At 32.8% G+C, this 17,288-nt stretch overlaps 1 non-coding gene across 1 annotated transcript; it reads left to right on the top strand.

Annotated features, from left to right (window-relative positions):
• The first annotated feature begins 15,589 nt into the window (after positions 1–15,589).
• Positions 15,590–15,663, top strand: TRNAN-GUU (transfer RNA asparagine (anticodon GUU)). The gene has a single exon. It is a non-coding gene; the product is annotated as a tRNA-Asn (tRNA).
• Positions 15,664–17,288: the final 1,625 nt, after the last annotated feature.

The raw sequence follows: 17,288 nt of genomic DNA, 5'->3' as shown, positions 1-17,288 counted from the left end.
TACAAAGATAATCTACAGGGATAACTGTTACTAGGATAAAGGTTATCTACAAGTAGGATATATACAGTAGGAGAAGAACTTAAAGTACAAGATGAAGTAGGAGTCTTGGTTGGATACATGCATGCGACATGCACCTGAACATGCGCATGTGCCATGCACGTAATAGCTGTAGTTTACACCCCCCTCAAGCACAATCGGAGGATAAACGGTAAGCTTGTGAAGAAGAACCTCAAATTGTAGAAGACCAAGGGGCTTGGGCGTCTGCTAATTGATTAGCCGAGGGGATGTACCGTATATCAAGAAGTGAATATCCAATTCGATGCGTTTAGAGCGAGAATGAAGTGCATGATTATTAGCAAGAAATTTAGCCCCCATGTTGTCGCACCATATCAAAGGAGTTGTAAAGAGGAAGATACCTAGTTCTTGGAATAGCATATGAAGCCACAAAACCTCAATAGCCATGGAAGATAAACTGCGATATTCTGACTCAATGCTTGATCGAGCCACCGTTGGTTGCTTATTGGAACTCCAAGAAATTAAATTAGACCCAAGGAGCACACAATAACCACTCTAAGAGTGGTGATCCATGAGGCAGCTTCCCCAATCAGTATTAGAGTAAGCAACAAGAGAGAATGTACGACATGGTTAAAGGAGCATACCATAAGTGATTATTCCTCTTAGGTATTGAAGAATCCTTTTTGTAGCAACCCAATGGATAGTAGTGGAAGTTTGCATGAACTGACATACCTTATTCATAGAGAGCCCAAATCATGTGATGATGATGTTGTCCACATAAACAAGAACTAAAATGATATCAGATCTATAACGAGAGATAAATAGAGAGGCATCTGTTCGGTATTCGAGAAACCCTAGGGATAAAAGGGAATCACGTAGCCTTGTAAACCATGCACAAGGTGCTTGTTTCAAACCATATAAGGATCGATGGAGGCGACAAACATGTGTTGGGAATCTAGGATCAACAAACCCAACTGATTGCTTCATATATATCTCTTCTGAAATGTTATCATGTATGAAGGCATTGCTAACATCCAATTGGCGAACATCCCAATTAAAAGAAACTGTAAGATATAATATTATGCGAATTGTAGCTGGTTTAACAACATGGCTGAATGTCTCATCATAATCAAGACCAGATTCTTGAGAGTACCCCTTGACAACAAAACGAGCTTTGAAGTATTCAACCGAACCATCAAGCTTACATTTGATTTTAAAAACCCATTTGTTGCCAATAATATTTTTATTAGGTGGGGCCGAGATGAGAGTCCATGTTTTATTATGAAGTAAAGCCCTATACTCATCAGTCATAGCAAGAACCCAGTGAGGATCCTTATGAGCTTAAGAATAACAAGTTGGTTTGGATTCGGGAAGGGGACTAGCAAGTAGGGCATACCTTGGATTTAGCTTGAAGATACTATGCCGAGCTTGATTGTTCATGTGATGCAAAGAAGAGGAAGGCGGTAACAAGATACCATGTCGAGCCTGAGTGGGCAGAGTTAGTGGATTCAGCATTGGAAGGTGGTGACACATCATACTAAGACAAAGATGGAGAAGATGAAACTTCACCTAGAGATGTGTTGTTAGAAGCAGCAACAAGGGGAGGGGCCCCAACTAGAAGAACTAGAATCGATGATGGGGGTGGTGCAATATCAATGGCAATAAGAAACGGAAAGGAATCCTCATTAAAAATAACATTGCAAGAGATAAAAATCCGTCCTGTAGAGCGATGCAAGTAGACATACCCCTCGTGAGAATTAGAATACCCAAGAAATACACATGAAAGAGAGTGAGTTTGTAACTTGTGCTTATTGTATGGCCAAACATGTGGAAAACACTCACACCCAAAGGCATGGAGTTCGAGGTAGTCTGGAGGGCGACCAAATAATTTCTCAAATAGAGAGGATGATCCAAATACCAAAGTAGGAAGCTGATTAATGAGATAATTTGTAGTGGAGAAGGACTCAAACCAATATTTTGGAGGAACCCTAACATGAGTCATAAGAGCAAAGCCTGTTTCAACAATATGGGGATGTTTGAGTCATCTGTATGCGGACATGATATTCGGTGAGAGATACACACATGATTGAAATAGGTTTCAAAGGTCTTGAATTCAGAGCCACCGTCACTTTGAAAATATTTAATTTTAGTATTAAAAAGTAATTCAACATTGGCTTTGAATTTCAAGAACGCATTAAATGCTTCAGATTTGCAAATAAGAAAAAATATCCAACTATAGCAACTGAAATCATCAACAAAAAGAATGTAGTAATGATAACGAGAAGCAGATGCCACTGGAGAGGGTCCCCATAAATCACGGTGAATTAATTCTAAGGGAGAATTACTAATGGCATGATTATGGGAAAAGGGGAGTACATGGCTCTTAGCTATTGAGCAAGCTGAACAAAAATTTAAATCAGTAGTAGGTACTCCTAGTAAATGCTGAGAATAAATAATTTGTTGAGTCACTCTAAGAGCAGGGTGACCTAGTCGATGGTGCCAAATTGTAGGGCTGGCATGAGTACCTACAAATGAAAAAGGAGACGAAGTTGATATCTTGAGTAGAAGATGAAGCTGATACAAACCATCCTTATTCGGCCTTTGAAGAAGTATCATCCCGGTGGGTTAATCCTTCACAAATAATTCATGAGGATGAAATTCAAAATAGACATTATTATCAGTAGAAAACTGGGCCACAGATAAGAGATTGAAGGAGATCTGGTTGGATACGTGCATGCGCCATGCACATAATAGTGTACCCTCATGGTTTAACTAATTGACTAAGTGTACCCTTACTGTTTGAAAATTGACTATCGCTACCTCTACTGTTTCTGACAATTGTCTAAATCTTCCAAGAATCGTTAAGCATGGACGAAAAAAGTCAAATGTCCGTTCTACCCTTCTACAAAGTTACATTTGTGTCCCTCAATATAACTTAACTCAAACACTTGTCCCATTAGTCGAAAGAGGGAGGAGCACCATCCATTGACGTGGCCATCATCATCGCCAATGACGATGGTCACTGTAACTACCGAACGGTAGAGCATACGCAGGTGGGTGGAGATCTCTACTGCCCTTCCCTCCTCTCTATTTTAGAAATCTGATCCTTTTAGATTACTTGTGGTGCTGGTTTGGTTTGATGGAAAAGGAGATGTAGAGAATAAATTGTACTGGATTTCAATATGCACTCAATCAAAAAAACATGGAATCTCAACTTGTTTGCTGACCACTTGTCTACAATGAGAGAAATAACACAAAAGCGGTCTGAAGATATCTATTGAAGAACAATGAATTCCCGAGCTTGAGTTTCATGGAGGTAATGAATGAATGATGGATGGGGAGCAGGAAGAAATAGGGAGGAGAGAGATTTCTTTCCATTGGGAGGAGAGAGATCTCTTTCCGCTGCTTCTATGTTCTTCATCTCAAGGTGGGAGATGATGAATAGTAACTCTTCGTCCCTCTCAAGTTATTTTATTTGAAGGGGAGGGCGGCGGAGATAGGGAAGGTGTGTTCTTGCTTCCTCTCGATACTAGACAACCATACGCGCCGTATCACCCATCTTCAATGTCTCTATTAGCAGTGGCAGGGGAGGTACCACTCTTCTCCATCCAATATCCCCTCTCCTCCTATTCTGTCTGATTCTCTCTCTTTCTCTTCTTCCCCCTCTTATTATTCTTTTATTTCCTCCAGGTTCCACTCCCTCTGCCTTTCCTAATTGTTGTTGCCTCTTAGCAGTGGCGGTCTATTATATGGCGGGGTTTGAGCTTGGACCTTTACCACCTTTTCTGCTGCAACTCTTTTCTCTGCCACAACCCTTTTCTGTTCCTCTCAGGTCTCCTACAACCATAGAAGATGTCACAAAGAAGTAAACAAAGAGATGTTAATGGATGGAAAAAGAGAAGAAGATTAGAACTATGTATCTTAAAGACAAACCTACTAGCACCTCTTCATCTATGACAACGTCAAGATCAAGGTTGACACCAACTTCATTTTCCCCCCTATCACCATTGGAAGAGACTTGGAAGTGTGGTAAACACACGACCCTTCTGTTGATTGTTAACATGTTGCTTCAAGCGATGGATCTATTTAACCCAGAAATTATAGTAATCGGAAGAAAGATGAGGACACCCATCCTTTGGTCCCAATACTGAAGACTGAATCCTAATCCCCCAATCACGAACTTAGATGGCAAATCCCACTAGGTTGTTGTATAAGAAACCAGCCCATGGCTATCAAAGACCCAACAGTAATTCAATTTGGAACCCCAATAGTTACTAAATTCACCCTCCGTTTTTGCCCATGCTAACACATTCAAACCTAGTACCTTGCAAATCAATTCCTGAAATGGGTCCAACATGGAATGACTTCTTATCGAGTGAGGGCTCTTATTCCAGAGAAGCATCATCGTGCCAAATATAGGGTATAGAGCAAAGATGACAAAGAGAGGAAGGAGAGAAGAGGGGGAGAACAAGGTGCATAGTAGAGATGATTAAGGAAATGTATAGACTATATCTGATGGTGGAATATTTGGAGTAAGCTTCATTATTACTCGGTAATCTGAGAAAATGGGGCTTTGCACTTCAAGACGATAGAATGGGGCTTCATTGTTACATTAAAACCCTGAAAGCCTTCGACAACAATTTGGAAAGTGATAACAAATCGGAGAGAATGCAGAGGGTACTTTGGGTACTATGTAACATTAAATCAAAACACGTGAAGTCACATGTAAACGATCTTTGACGAAGAATTAACAGTAAGGGTATAACTAGACAATTGTTAGAAACAGTAGGGGTACCAACAGTCAATTTTCAAACAGTAAGGGTACACTTAGTCAATTAGCTAAACTATATGGATAGTTAAAAAAATTTACCCAATTTTTAAAAATAGGAAATACAAAGAATCACAAAAATAAATATTATACATAAGATATAATATTATATATTTATAAAAATAAAATATTGGATACATATATAATATTATACATTCATTATTTTAAACAAAAATAAATATTATACATAAGATATAATTTTATCAATAATGGAAATGTATTACAAAATTTAATGTTAACCTAGAAATCAAACTATTTTTCTTTTTGGGTCATGGGTTAATGGTTTGGGTCAAATGGATTAGTCGATGATATAATAGTTAAATAATAAATATTAAAAAATAATAAAAAGTACAAGTAATCAAAAGAACATATAAAAAATTATATATTAATTATGACAAACAAAAATTAAGTGTGATTAGTAAAAATTATGTATATAATGTAGATGAAATATGTAATTTAAAATTAATCCAAACGCAAAGCTATTTTCTTATTTAAATGGTGTGTCAATGATCTAACTTTTCAAAGAAATTCATGATGTCATAATTGAATAATAAATATTTTAAAAAAGATAGAACACAAAAGATAAAAAAGTATAGAGTTTTGTCAAAGACATTTTGGAACATTTCTAATGTTATATAATCAGCATATTAAATTAAAATAATTGATGATATCATAATTGAATAATAAATATTTTAAAAAAGATAGAACACAAAAGATAAATAAGTATAGAGTTTTGTCAAAGACATTTTGGAACATTTCTAATGTTATATAATCATCATATTAAATTAAAATAATTGTTAAAATAAAAGTTATTTTTATTTAAGACAGAAATGGAATACAAAATTTAGTAGTAGTAGTAGTAGTAGTAGTTGTAGTAGTAGTAGTAGTAGTAGTAGTAGTAATGGTAATTGTTATTGTAATTTAAAAATTCTGCAGGTGCACATTTCGTACAAGTATTTAAGTTTATTTTTAACCATATTGTTATTTTTATTAATTGTCAATTTCTATCATAACTATGATATATCTAAAATTCAAGTAATTAATATGAATAAAAAGGATCAAAATATCATATTATTTTTTAAATTGTAATAATATATTTTATACATGACATACATGCAAAATAAAAAGGACCAAAATATATATTAAAGTTTACACTTAAAGTAATGAAATGATAAATGCTCATTTAAATAATTATAATATTATTACAAAAATATAGATTTTTTGAAAACTTAATTATTTATATATAAATTTAAGGTCTATTTGTTTATTTAAATTAAAAAATATATATATATTTTGATTTATTTTAAAAAATTTAAAATAATAAAATCATATTATTAATCAAACACTTGAATAAGAAGCCATCACGGATTTGTGGTTAAGGTTTATAAACTCCTTATAAATGAGCCATATGGATCAAACACTATTGTTAATTAGGTAAACTCCTAAATAACTAACACTCCTTTCAACTTTGGCATCTTCATGGTCTATCAAAGGGGTAGGGAGCATCTACTAAAAGTAACCTATAGAATTTTTTTCTTAAGCTTTAATGATATCTAATTTAAGATATAGGCTTTAATCTGACAATTCGTAATTTTCCTAACGCTTTCAAACTCTTCTTTAGTAGAATAGCTTCTCAATCTACGAATATAAGACATCATTTTTCATTAAATTCTTAATGAATATATTACCAACTTTGTTGTAGAACAAAAAGTTTTACGAACACAAATTTATGAGAGAAACAGCATGCCTTTGAATAGCCTTTAAATGTATAGGCTACATTAGGCATTCCTTATTTTAAGGACACACTACCTTTTTGCAAATAAAATCCCAATATATATATAAATATACATAATTTTAATAGAATTTGGAAGAATAATAGATAATTGCAATTGGAGACACAAGTCACGTCAAAGACCTTAAGCGTCCCACAAATCCAAAGGGAAGCAAACCTATATATTGTTTAGAGGATAAAACTTACAACTAAGGCATTAAAATGGAAAATTTCTACCTAAAACCACTTTTGTCTTCAAAATATAAAGGCAAAAAAGATGAAAATAAAGAAAGTAAGCCTAAAAATACAAGAGGATAATGTAATGAAATGTAAATAAAATCCTACAAGTATCTAACACAACCTCTAGCTACTAACTCACAAATGCAATTTCAAGATTAGAACATAAAAAGAGGAAAAAAAAAGGAAGGTTAAACAACCCTTTTTTGAGATTAACACAACCATTGGTTGCCACCTCTAAATCATCTTAATCGTCTATTTTAGAGTATGTTCGATACCATGCATCTTTCTTAAGGGACCGGATCGAGCAAGCACGTTAAATGAGCACTTGACAAATATTTTGACAATAGTCATAAGTTATTAATCTTTTTCATGAGTAGGTTGGGTGTATTTTAAGGGATAGGTGTTAAAAAAAATCTAAGTGCTCATTTAACGTGATTACAACGTTGTGCCTATATGATCCAAACTACCTTCTTAATTATTATCCTACCATGAAAATTCTTATTGGAATGTAAGGGGGCTCATTATCATGCCTTCCAAAATGCTTTGGCTAACCTACATGTGCACCTGCCTTCAATAGTTATTATTCTTGAACCTAGAATTCGTAATCAACAATTAATCTATTAAAAATATTTCTCATTTCGATTATAATGGATCCTATATTATTGACCATCAAAGTTTCTTTTGAGGTCTATAGCTTCTATGGCACAAAGAGGATATGAGAGTCATTGCTACTAATGTTTCATCATGTTGCATTCATAATGTAACATATTTGCATCCCTAATATCCTCCATGCCTGAATATTGTATGGCCATCCTAATTCTCAACAAAATAGACAATCATGGCTTAAGCTCCAATCCTCAAGTGTCATTCATCAACCGTGGACTTGATTTTAATGTAGTGCTCCAATATTTAAACAACCAAGAAGTCATTCTTTAAATTATTGAAATGTGCAAGACTTTCATGATACTCCCACTATTATCATGTACTTTATAATGAGGAGTAGATATAATTCTTTCCAAATGCTCACTTGTAGTATCTCCCATGAACTACATCTGATCATTGCCCATTGTTGTTGGACACAAAAGGTACATCTGCTCCCTTAATTAAACCTTTTAGAATAGAATATAACATATATTGTTTGATCATCAAAGCTTCTCTCATGTCATAGTAGATGCTTGGAAATAGTCCATCTAGCTCCTTTGTCATATCTCTTTATGTTTGTTATGTTCTTAATTTCTCAAGCAATATTAAAAGACAGAACCATAGTGTTTTCATAAATTTATTTTTGAGGAAATTAGAAAAAGATTTACATAGAGAATATACAGATATTTTCATATGGTTAAATAGGGAGACTTAAATACTCATTTTTGTCATATGGTTACACTAAAGCAAAGAAATCATAATAAAATTATTGCTCTCAAGAAAGTAGTAATGAGTGGACCCAAAATTCCCAAGAGGTAAAGGATTTAAGTACTGATCATTTCAAGAACTTACATTCAGAACTAGGTTTCGTGCCATGCACAACCAAGTACCCTATTATATCCTCAATTCCCACTTCTAATATTGATCATTTTAGGTCAGTTGCTATGAAGGAAATTAAGGATGTCATCTAGAGTCTCCCCAAGAATAAAACTCTAGGACCAAATGGGTTTATAATTGGACTTTTTTCAAAAAAAAAATCAGGGAATTAACTAGTGTAATAAATATGGTTTTGGAAAATTTTGATTATGGGGAAATGCCAACAAAGTAAAATAATATATATATTTTCCTCATACTAAAATTAAAAACCCTGAACTTGTTCACCATTTTTGTCCTATAATTCTTTGTAATACTATTTATAAAGTGATGACAAAAATCATAGTTAATAGATTCAAGGAATTTCTTCCTAATGTTGTTAATCCAAGTCAAATGGCTTTTGTAGCAGGTAGAAATATTCCAGATAATATTTTCCTAATGCATGAAGTTGTCCATATGTGTTCAAAATGGACTTTGAAAAGGCCTGTGATAAATTTCAGTAAGAGTTTGTTCAATCAACTCTTCAACAACTTGTTATCTCTATTCATTAGATTAATCTTTTCATGTCTTGCATTACTAGAACACCATTTCAACTCATAGTCAATGGAGAGGTCTAGAGCCCATTTAATCCCTCTTGGGGTATTCGACAAGGAGACCCTTTGTCACCTTACATTTTTGTCTTGTACTTGCAAACATTGTTACGTACATTGGGTCAAGATATTTTTACTAAGCATCTAAATCCTAGTAAATTGTCTAGAAACCCGCCCCCTCTATCCCATATTTCTTTGTGATGATTTGTTTATCATCTTCATTCAAAGCTTGTCTCTTAGATTGCAAAAGCTATAGGGTTGGTTCAATCATTTTGTGGTCAAGCCATAAAATTTGTTAATCTATCTAAATCCATGGTGATGGTACCATCCAATATCCTTAGAAGATTAAAATGAAAGTCGACTATAGGATGTGCTCATTTGATTTCTAAGTTTGAGAAATATTTAGGCTTGCCAATTTTGGATGGTAGAATTACAAATTAGAAATTTAGCAATCTAATTGATTGAATTTAATCTAGGGGCCATTTGGAAAGTCTTTTTTGAAAGATCTTCTAGAATATCTGACAATTAAAAGACGATATGAGCTTTTGCATGAAGATCTTAGTAGCTTGAAGACTATTTGATTAAGGTGTGCTATCTGTGCGTCTTTCCACACTAAGACAAGTTGAAAAAAAAAGGGCAAAAAGCTTCATTTGGAGCTTCCTGAAAATAGCTTGAAATGGGATTTTCTCATCTTTTAAGTGTTGTGGCTTTCAGTGGCTAGATTTTTTCCTAACCAAATGAGAAAAGACCAAAATGCGGGTTTCCAAGCTTCTAAAAAGCCAACAGCCCGCACGAAAAGACATGCCAAACGAGGCCTTAGATGAAAAGATGATGCTTTATCTCTAGCTGAAAGACATACCCTTGTGACTAGTGTCAGAAAAAATATTCCCAATTATGCTTTCCAAAATTTTGAAGTCCCTGGTAATGTCACTTAAAAAAATTGATTCTACAAAGAAATCCTTCTTACGGGGATCAACTGATCAACAACCCAACAAAATAGGACCCATTACATTGCATGGACTTCCCTTACCTAGCCCAAGAAATTTGAAGGTTTGGGTATGAAGGGCTCAACCCTAATGAACAAAGCTTTTCTTATAAAGAGAGCTTGGTATCTTCTAAAGTACCCAAATTCTTTATGGGCTAGAATTATAATAGGAAAGTATGGGAGGGGCTACCTCTCTTTGAGATGGTGCAAAAACAAATGATTTGTGGGGTTGAAAAAATATAATTAAGGAGATACAATTGCTAAAAAAGGGTCTTAAGAAAAATGTCGGTACAAGTTTTGAAATTGATTTTTGGCAGCACTGATGGGTAAGTAATGTTCCAATGTAGGACATCAAATTGCCAAGCCCCCCCCCCCCTCAGTCAACCCCTACTAGAGTCTCTAACTACATTACTTGAGGGGAGGGATCTAACCAATATCATGTCTATTCTCCCAATTAACATTCTTCAGAGTATTTATGCTATTCCTTTAATTGAAAATCTTATTAGGGGAGATGTTTGGTTGTGGAGACACGATAAAGATGGCAAAATGACAATGAAATCAGCTTATGAACTATACATGGTTTTCAAAACCAGATCGGACCGGATGGTTAGACTAGAAAAAATGGGAACCGGTTAGGTGACTGGTTCCATTTTACCCAATAATCGTGTTCCCCAAAAATCATTGATTTGGCCAGCAAGCCACTGACCCGGGGTGGTCGAAACGTTCGAAGCGTTCAATGGTTTGGCTGATTTGTATTTTTTTAATTTTTTTTTAATTTTTGTCAAAACAGGCCATCCATTTGATTTGAATGGTTAGGACATTTGACTTAGGAACCAGACCCTTATCTGGTTCGATTTTAAAAACCTTGGAAGTATATGGTCATTTTCAACCTTTTTATCCCAAAATTTGGTTATAGGGAGTCAAATAGATGTGCAGATAAGTTAGCTAAAAGGGATTCTAACTTGAATATTCAAATGTAAATGGCTAGTTACTCCTCCCACAAAGTTGATATCATTGTCATGGGAAGATATAACTGATTTCCCTTGGTTGTTTTTGTGTATTATAGCTCTCTTTTCTTATTTCCAATGAATAAAAAAATATTACATGTCTACTCTTTAAAAATTCCTTTAACAAATTAAAACTTGTCACATGCTAGTTTAAGAACATAATTATATAATTGGAAAACCATGGCCATTATACTAGTCCAAGCAAACACCGATAAATATTTATGGGAAATCGTTTCCTTTCCCTCATTTTACATGCAACCAAATAAATAGAGATAGTGTCTAACATAACTTGCCATTTGACAAGTCTTTTTAGACACCTTCCAACAACTCAGATGGCCGAAAGACGTATTAATCTTGTAGGGTCATGTCTTTAAAAGTGGACCATAGTAAGCTACTAGGTCTTTTAAATTTTAAAAACGCATTTAGAGGCTATTTATCACGAACCAAGAAGCTTCATTTGAAGCTTCCCAAAAATCGACATTTTCAAAATTTCAGGTTTTTCCGCACTCGTGTCTTTTAGTGTTTCCAACTTTTGGTTACCAAACAAAAAAGACTAACTTTCAGTTTTTTCAAACTTGCTGAAGCCCAAAAGATCGCGTGAAAAGACTTGCCAAATGCCACTTAAGATAAAAAAGCTCCTCTAGTCATTTGTAGTTGAATCACAATCTTTAAAACTTGAGATGGCAATATAGATTAAAATTCCACTTTGTATATAATAAGGTGTAAACTTACCACAGCATATTTACTCTGTGAGTTCAATTGCATTGTTAGTTTACCCTTAAAAATTTTATCATTTGACTATAACATAATTTCATTTTTAGGTTGATTTTAATTTTGGCATTCCATTTTCATCATTTACAAAAATACTTCTTATATTTTATACTTATTTTTGTTTAGTATAATGAATATACAATATTAATGACATGCTCAGTTCTTTTTATTTTTTTTTGTATTATATGTTTTATTTATTTTATTATTTAATTATGACATTATTTATTAACGGATTTGACCCCAAATGGTTGAATTGCTTACCCACTACCGAGAGGGAGGAAAATGGTTTTGTTTTCAATTTATTTTTCAAAATATTTATTTTTATGTTATTAAAATTAATGTTGTGGATTTAATTAATACAATTTAATGATGAGAAAAATATATCTTAAATATAGGATTTAATAAGAGAATATGCATTAGATATGAGATTTAATGAGAGATAATTGGAAAATAGTTTTACTTCTAATTGGTCTTAAATTTTATATTTCATTTTCATCACTAATAAAAACATTTATTATTTATCATCAATGTTTTCAACTTGTTGTTGACTTGGTCAATTGAACCGTTAGAACTATAACTTGGTCGTGATTCTAGCTTTGGTTTTGTTGAAACTCCCCCTTTTGGTTAAAAACCGTCTAACTTGGGCGGTTCAATCATTGACTCATTTAACCCAATAACCAATTCGTAGGTTGCACACTTAATTATATGTAAACTTTTGGAAGCCATAACTTTGCACTTTGATGTTCGATTGGGGTTATGTTTTTTTTTTGAGTAACTTTTCAAAATCTATACTCCCCAAGGGCATTATACGACTTGCCTTGCTATTTTTGAGAAAAAAACCCTTTTTTGGCCCCAAATTGCAATTTTTAATATTTTTTATAAATAAAAATTTAAAACAAAATTAAAAAATAAATAAATGTAGCATAATACATATATTATATGTAATATATGTAAAACATAATTATACTCTTTATTGATAAAATATGTAATTTTACACACACACACATACACATAATGTTGACATAGAGCAGTTTGACTCGTTTGACCTTAACAGTCAAACTGGTAACCTGTGACTTGAAGGCAAAAGCGAGTCGGCCTCCAGGTCAGTTTTTAAAACATTTTTTATCATATTTATTATTGTTTAATATTTCAAATCTATGATGTTAAAAATGTTCCCATTTTTTTTAATTTTTATATTTTTTGTATATTATAAATTTTTGAATTTTATTATTTAATTGTGGCAACATGGATTGACCAGTTTGACCTAAATGGTTTAATTTCTTACCACCACTTAGATGAAAACACTATTTTTTCTAGGTAGATTTTAAAAGTATAAAATTTTATGTTATTATGTATGAAATTAATTATAGAATTTAATGATGAAAAGAAACAAAGAAGTCTTAAATATATGATTCAATGAAGGTAAATTAATAGCTTAAATGTTGGATATAATGGGAGATAATTGAATGCATTGGATATCACAAAATTAACTCTTTTCAACTCATTTAATATCAATAACTAATTACCCTATTTGCCCTCATTTTTTTTCAATCAATTTAAATATAGAGGGTAAATTTTGTCATTACAAAATTTCTGAAATATTCTTGAGGCTATTCATACTTTTTAAAGTAGATGCATCGCATGGGTGACTTGCTAGTAAACAAAGAATGCAACACAACTTCAACAAATTTTCTGTTCTAGCCTATTTCATTCGGGAAGCTTGAAACCTGAAAATTTTTTATCACTCTTAGCCCAAGCCCATGGAGGTGCTTTAGAAATCCGTGTCATACTTCCTACAGGAACCACCACAAAACATCATGCCATTATTCCATCAATAACCACGACACACCAAGGATGAAAGTATTAGTATCATGTATCATATCGAACAAGTCGAATATAGATGTGCTTTGGAAGCACATGAATACAAATAGAAGATATAAAAATGCTTGGATACACTAAGGAAATGGATAAAAGTATTAGTATCATGTATCGTATCGAACAAGTCGAATATAGATGTGCTTTGGAAGCACATGAATACAAATAGAAGATATAAAAATGCTTGGATACACTAAGGAAATGGATAAAAGTCACATTAATACATTTATAATGTTAAATCAAAAGCTGAATTATCTATGAATAAGTTATAAACACATGAGAAATGCAATGTTTAATAGAATATTACAATAATTATCACTCTATTTCAATTTTTATAATTATAATTTTCAACTTTATTAATTTTTTGGGAATGTTTATTAATTTGGTATTTTTATATAAATAGTAACTATTTTTAAATAATAAATATGTTTTCATTTTGAACATATAATTGTTTTATTTGACATATAAATGTATAATAAAACATATAAATCATTTAAGGTAGATAAAATAAATTATTTATAATTTTCAGTTTTTATTAATTTTTTGGAGAAATTAAATCTTAAATTATTCATTTCAGTTTTTATAATCATAATATTCTATTTTCATTAATTTTGTTGGGAAATTTATTTATTTAGTATTTTTATATAATAACTCTATTTTTTTAAATAACAACTTTTTTTTTTCATTTTTAACATATAATTATGTGTAAAATAAAATACACAAATCATTTGAGGTTGATGTAATATATTTTTTTTATATTTTTTGCATTTGTTAATTTTTTTTTGGAAAATTTAACTCTTAAATTATTTATTTCAATTTTTATAATTATAATTATAATTTTTATTAAAGATGAAAAACAATCTAAAAGCAATCAATATATAGTCATGGATACGCTTTTTGGATTAGTGCATTTCTACCATATCTATCGATACGGTACGATATGGAAGCATATCGTGCCGATACGCATGACTCTTGGGATATGTACCCAATTATAATGAATCCCATACCTAGGACCACAGATATGGATACAATACGCCCCATATCAAGAGTATTGTTTTGATACTTTAAACCTTGTCTACGCACACTCATATTCCAACATTATACATTGATGGCTCTTTTGGTCCAATCACAGGTAATGTTGGATGACGGTTCATCCTTAAAATTCCTAGTAGGAGTATTGTCATCACAGATGGGAGCCCATGCTCAGCCATCAACAGCTATGATGATGATATCCAAGCTCTTTTAGCTAGGTTGCTTCGTAATACAGGTAGTAGACCTAAACAATGGATCGAACAGCTCCACCTTCAAAAACAGTCAAATCAAATAAAAAAGCCCCCAAGTTAATTTCAAACTTGGATTTCATTTGCATGAAACTCTTTAGGTCTTGTTTGCTTTTCGGTGAGTTACATACCTGGGTAAATGCACTTATCCAGATAAGTGTTTTCTGGGTAAGTGCATTTACCCATATTCTTGTATTTCCCAGATAAATAAGGCAATGACCATTTTAGCCATATAAATTCATTATTAAAAATGACATTTTTATCCTGTTCAAGTGTAGGCAACTTTCCCCTTAGATGGAAAAGTTATTTACCTCATGTTAATTTAATATAACTTGCTGTTATTTCAGCTTAAATAAGACAGATGAAATCATGCTATTCATTCCTTCTTTGGTTTTTACCTATTTCTTTGCCTCCTTTGCTAATAAAATTTGCTCCAGTTACATAAGACAACAGAAACTGTATCCTTGGGAGTTTTCTTAATCCATTGTCGAACTCATGAAATAGCCTTCCTTGTTTAACTATTTTAAAGTGCAGTTATTAGGCAAGCTTTTCGTTAATTAGGTGGCCATGCCCTGTGGCAAATTGCATAGATCGAATTTAAATGTGTAACCGTGGTTCAAGGGAATATCTTCTACCTTTCCTCCTTCAATCCTTTAAAAAAATCTGCAACAACAATCGTTGTTAAAATTTTTCTTCTTAATTATTATCGAAAGCTGGAGTAGCTCAGTTGGTTAGAGCGTGTGGCTGTTAACCACAAGGTCGAAGGTTCAAGCCCTTCTTCTAGCGTCTTTTATTTAGTTTTATGAGTTTCCAACATTCTAAAAGGCGGTCTTTTCAACTGGTTTAAAATCCTGCCGGGGGTGCAACTTGGGCGGGCCCAACTCGAGCCCGTACCGACCCAGCTCGCAATCCTATACGGGCTGAGCTAAAAAATTTCGAACTGATTTTGGGCCTAGCCCTTAGGAACCTGAACCTGACCTGACCTTATCTCAACCCAAACAAGCCCAATTATATATATATATATATATACACGTAGATACATATATGCATACATATACAATTTTTTAATTTCAGCAACCTGAGCCCGAGCCCAACTCGAATGCATTAAATTTCAGTATGGTCTGGGCTCGGGACCAACTCGATTTTTAAGTCCAATTCTTAGAGTTGGGCCTGGGATGAGAAAAAACCCAGCCCAGACCGCCCAGTTCTTAGGATTGGGCCTTAATTCTCATTTTGAATTTATTATATCAGGAAATTGTGGGCCCAATTCTTGAAGGATTTGATGGCTGTTTCTTGTCCCGTTTACCTAAGCTCCTAATTGAAGCTTACAAGCCTATCAAAAAAAAAAAAAATAATAATAATAAAATAAAGTGTACAAACTCATAAACAAATACTGCAAAGCAGGGGAATGTTTTGGGAAGTATTTTAAGAGCAGTCTGGAGTAACTCCTTTCTCCTTGTAATGTTTGTAGAAGATGCATATCCATCAATGATGTCAAATTATTTGTAATCTTTTGATAAAAAATAATATGTAAGACATAATCTCTGGTTGATTAGGTTTACATTCTCTTTATACCTTGCTCTTTGGTTCTACTTATGCATTATTGATCTTTAACTGAATGAGCTAGTTCTACTAGAAATGTTAATTTAAGAATTTCTTTATTCTTTTTCTGTTATTGTTTATCTCTGAGACATAAGGATGTAACCTCCATACAGTTTACTAAGATGCAGTAGCTTCTGGTGAAAGTCCTGCCAAAAGCAGAATACAACAAGATAGTTTCTGAAGGCATATTCCTGAATCCACTCAGGAGATATCTAAAATCTAAACATGATTCAGCATTATGAACCTACCTTGCTAGTGTTGTCTGAGAGAGGTTCCAGTCTTAGAAACCATTGACTTGGTGATGTGGGATGCAAGGAAGATAATTTTCATGGTTTCTGAGTTATTTCTTATTTGGGTTTCAGCCCAAATTGGATGGACAAGTATTCTAGCTCTGTCAATTCATTTTATGGCCTAAAAAGTAAAGGTTATGGCTTGATTTTAGTGTCAGCACCCACTTTATGTGGAGATACTGGAGGTTAGTTAGGTCTATATCCAATCCAACACTCCGAAGTAGGGGTGTCAACGGTATTCAAAAATCTGATTTTAAAGTCGAAATTCAACATAATTGAATCAAATTCAAATATCTTATTCATACTGAATAGCTAATCAGATTCGAATTTGAATATGGCTTGATTCGATTCGATAAATATTCGAATTTGATCGATTATTTAATTTTATATATAATATATAAAATTTTTAAATGTTTTATATAATTTATATATATAATAATTAAATTATATAAATAATTTATATATTTATATACTTTATATAAATAAAATATTTATTTTATATATTTATTAATTACCTAA

This window comes from Nelumbo lutea, chromosome 6, assembly GCF_056320005.1.
Source record: "Nelumbo lutea isolate HS-2025 chromosome 6, American lotus-T2T, whole genome shotgun sequence".
NCBI classification, from domain to species: domain Eukaryota; kingdom Viridiplantae; phylum Streptophyta; class Magnoliopsida; order Proteales; family Nelumbonaceae; genus Nelumbo; species Nelumbo lutea.
This window is presented reverse-complemented; position numbering and strand designations above follow the sequence as displayed.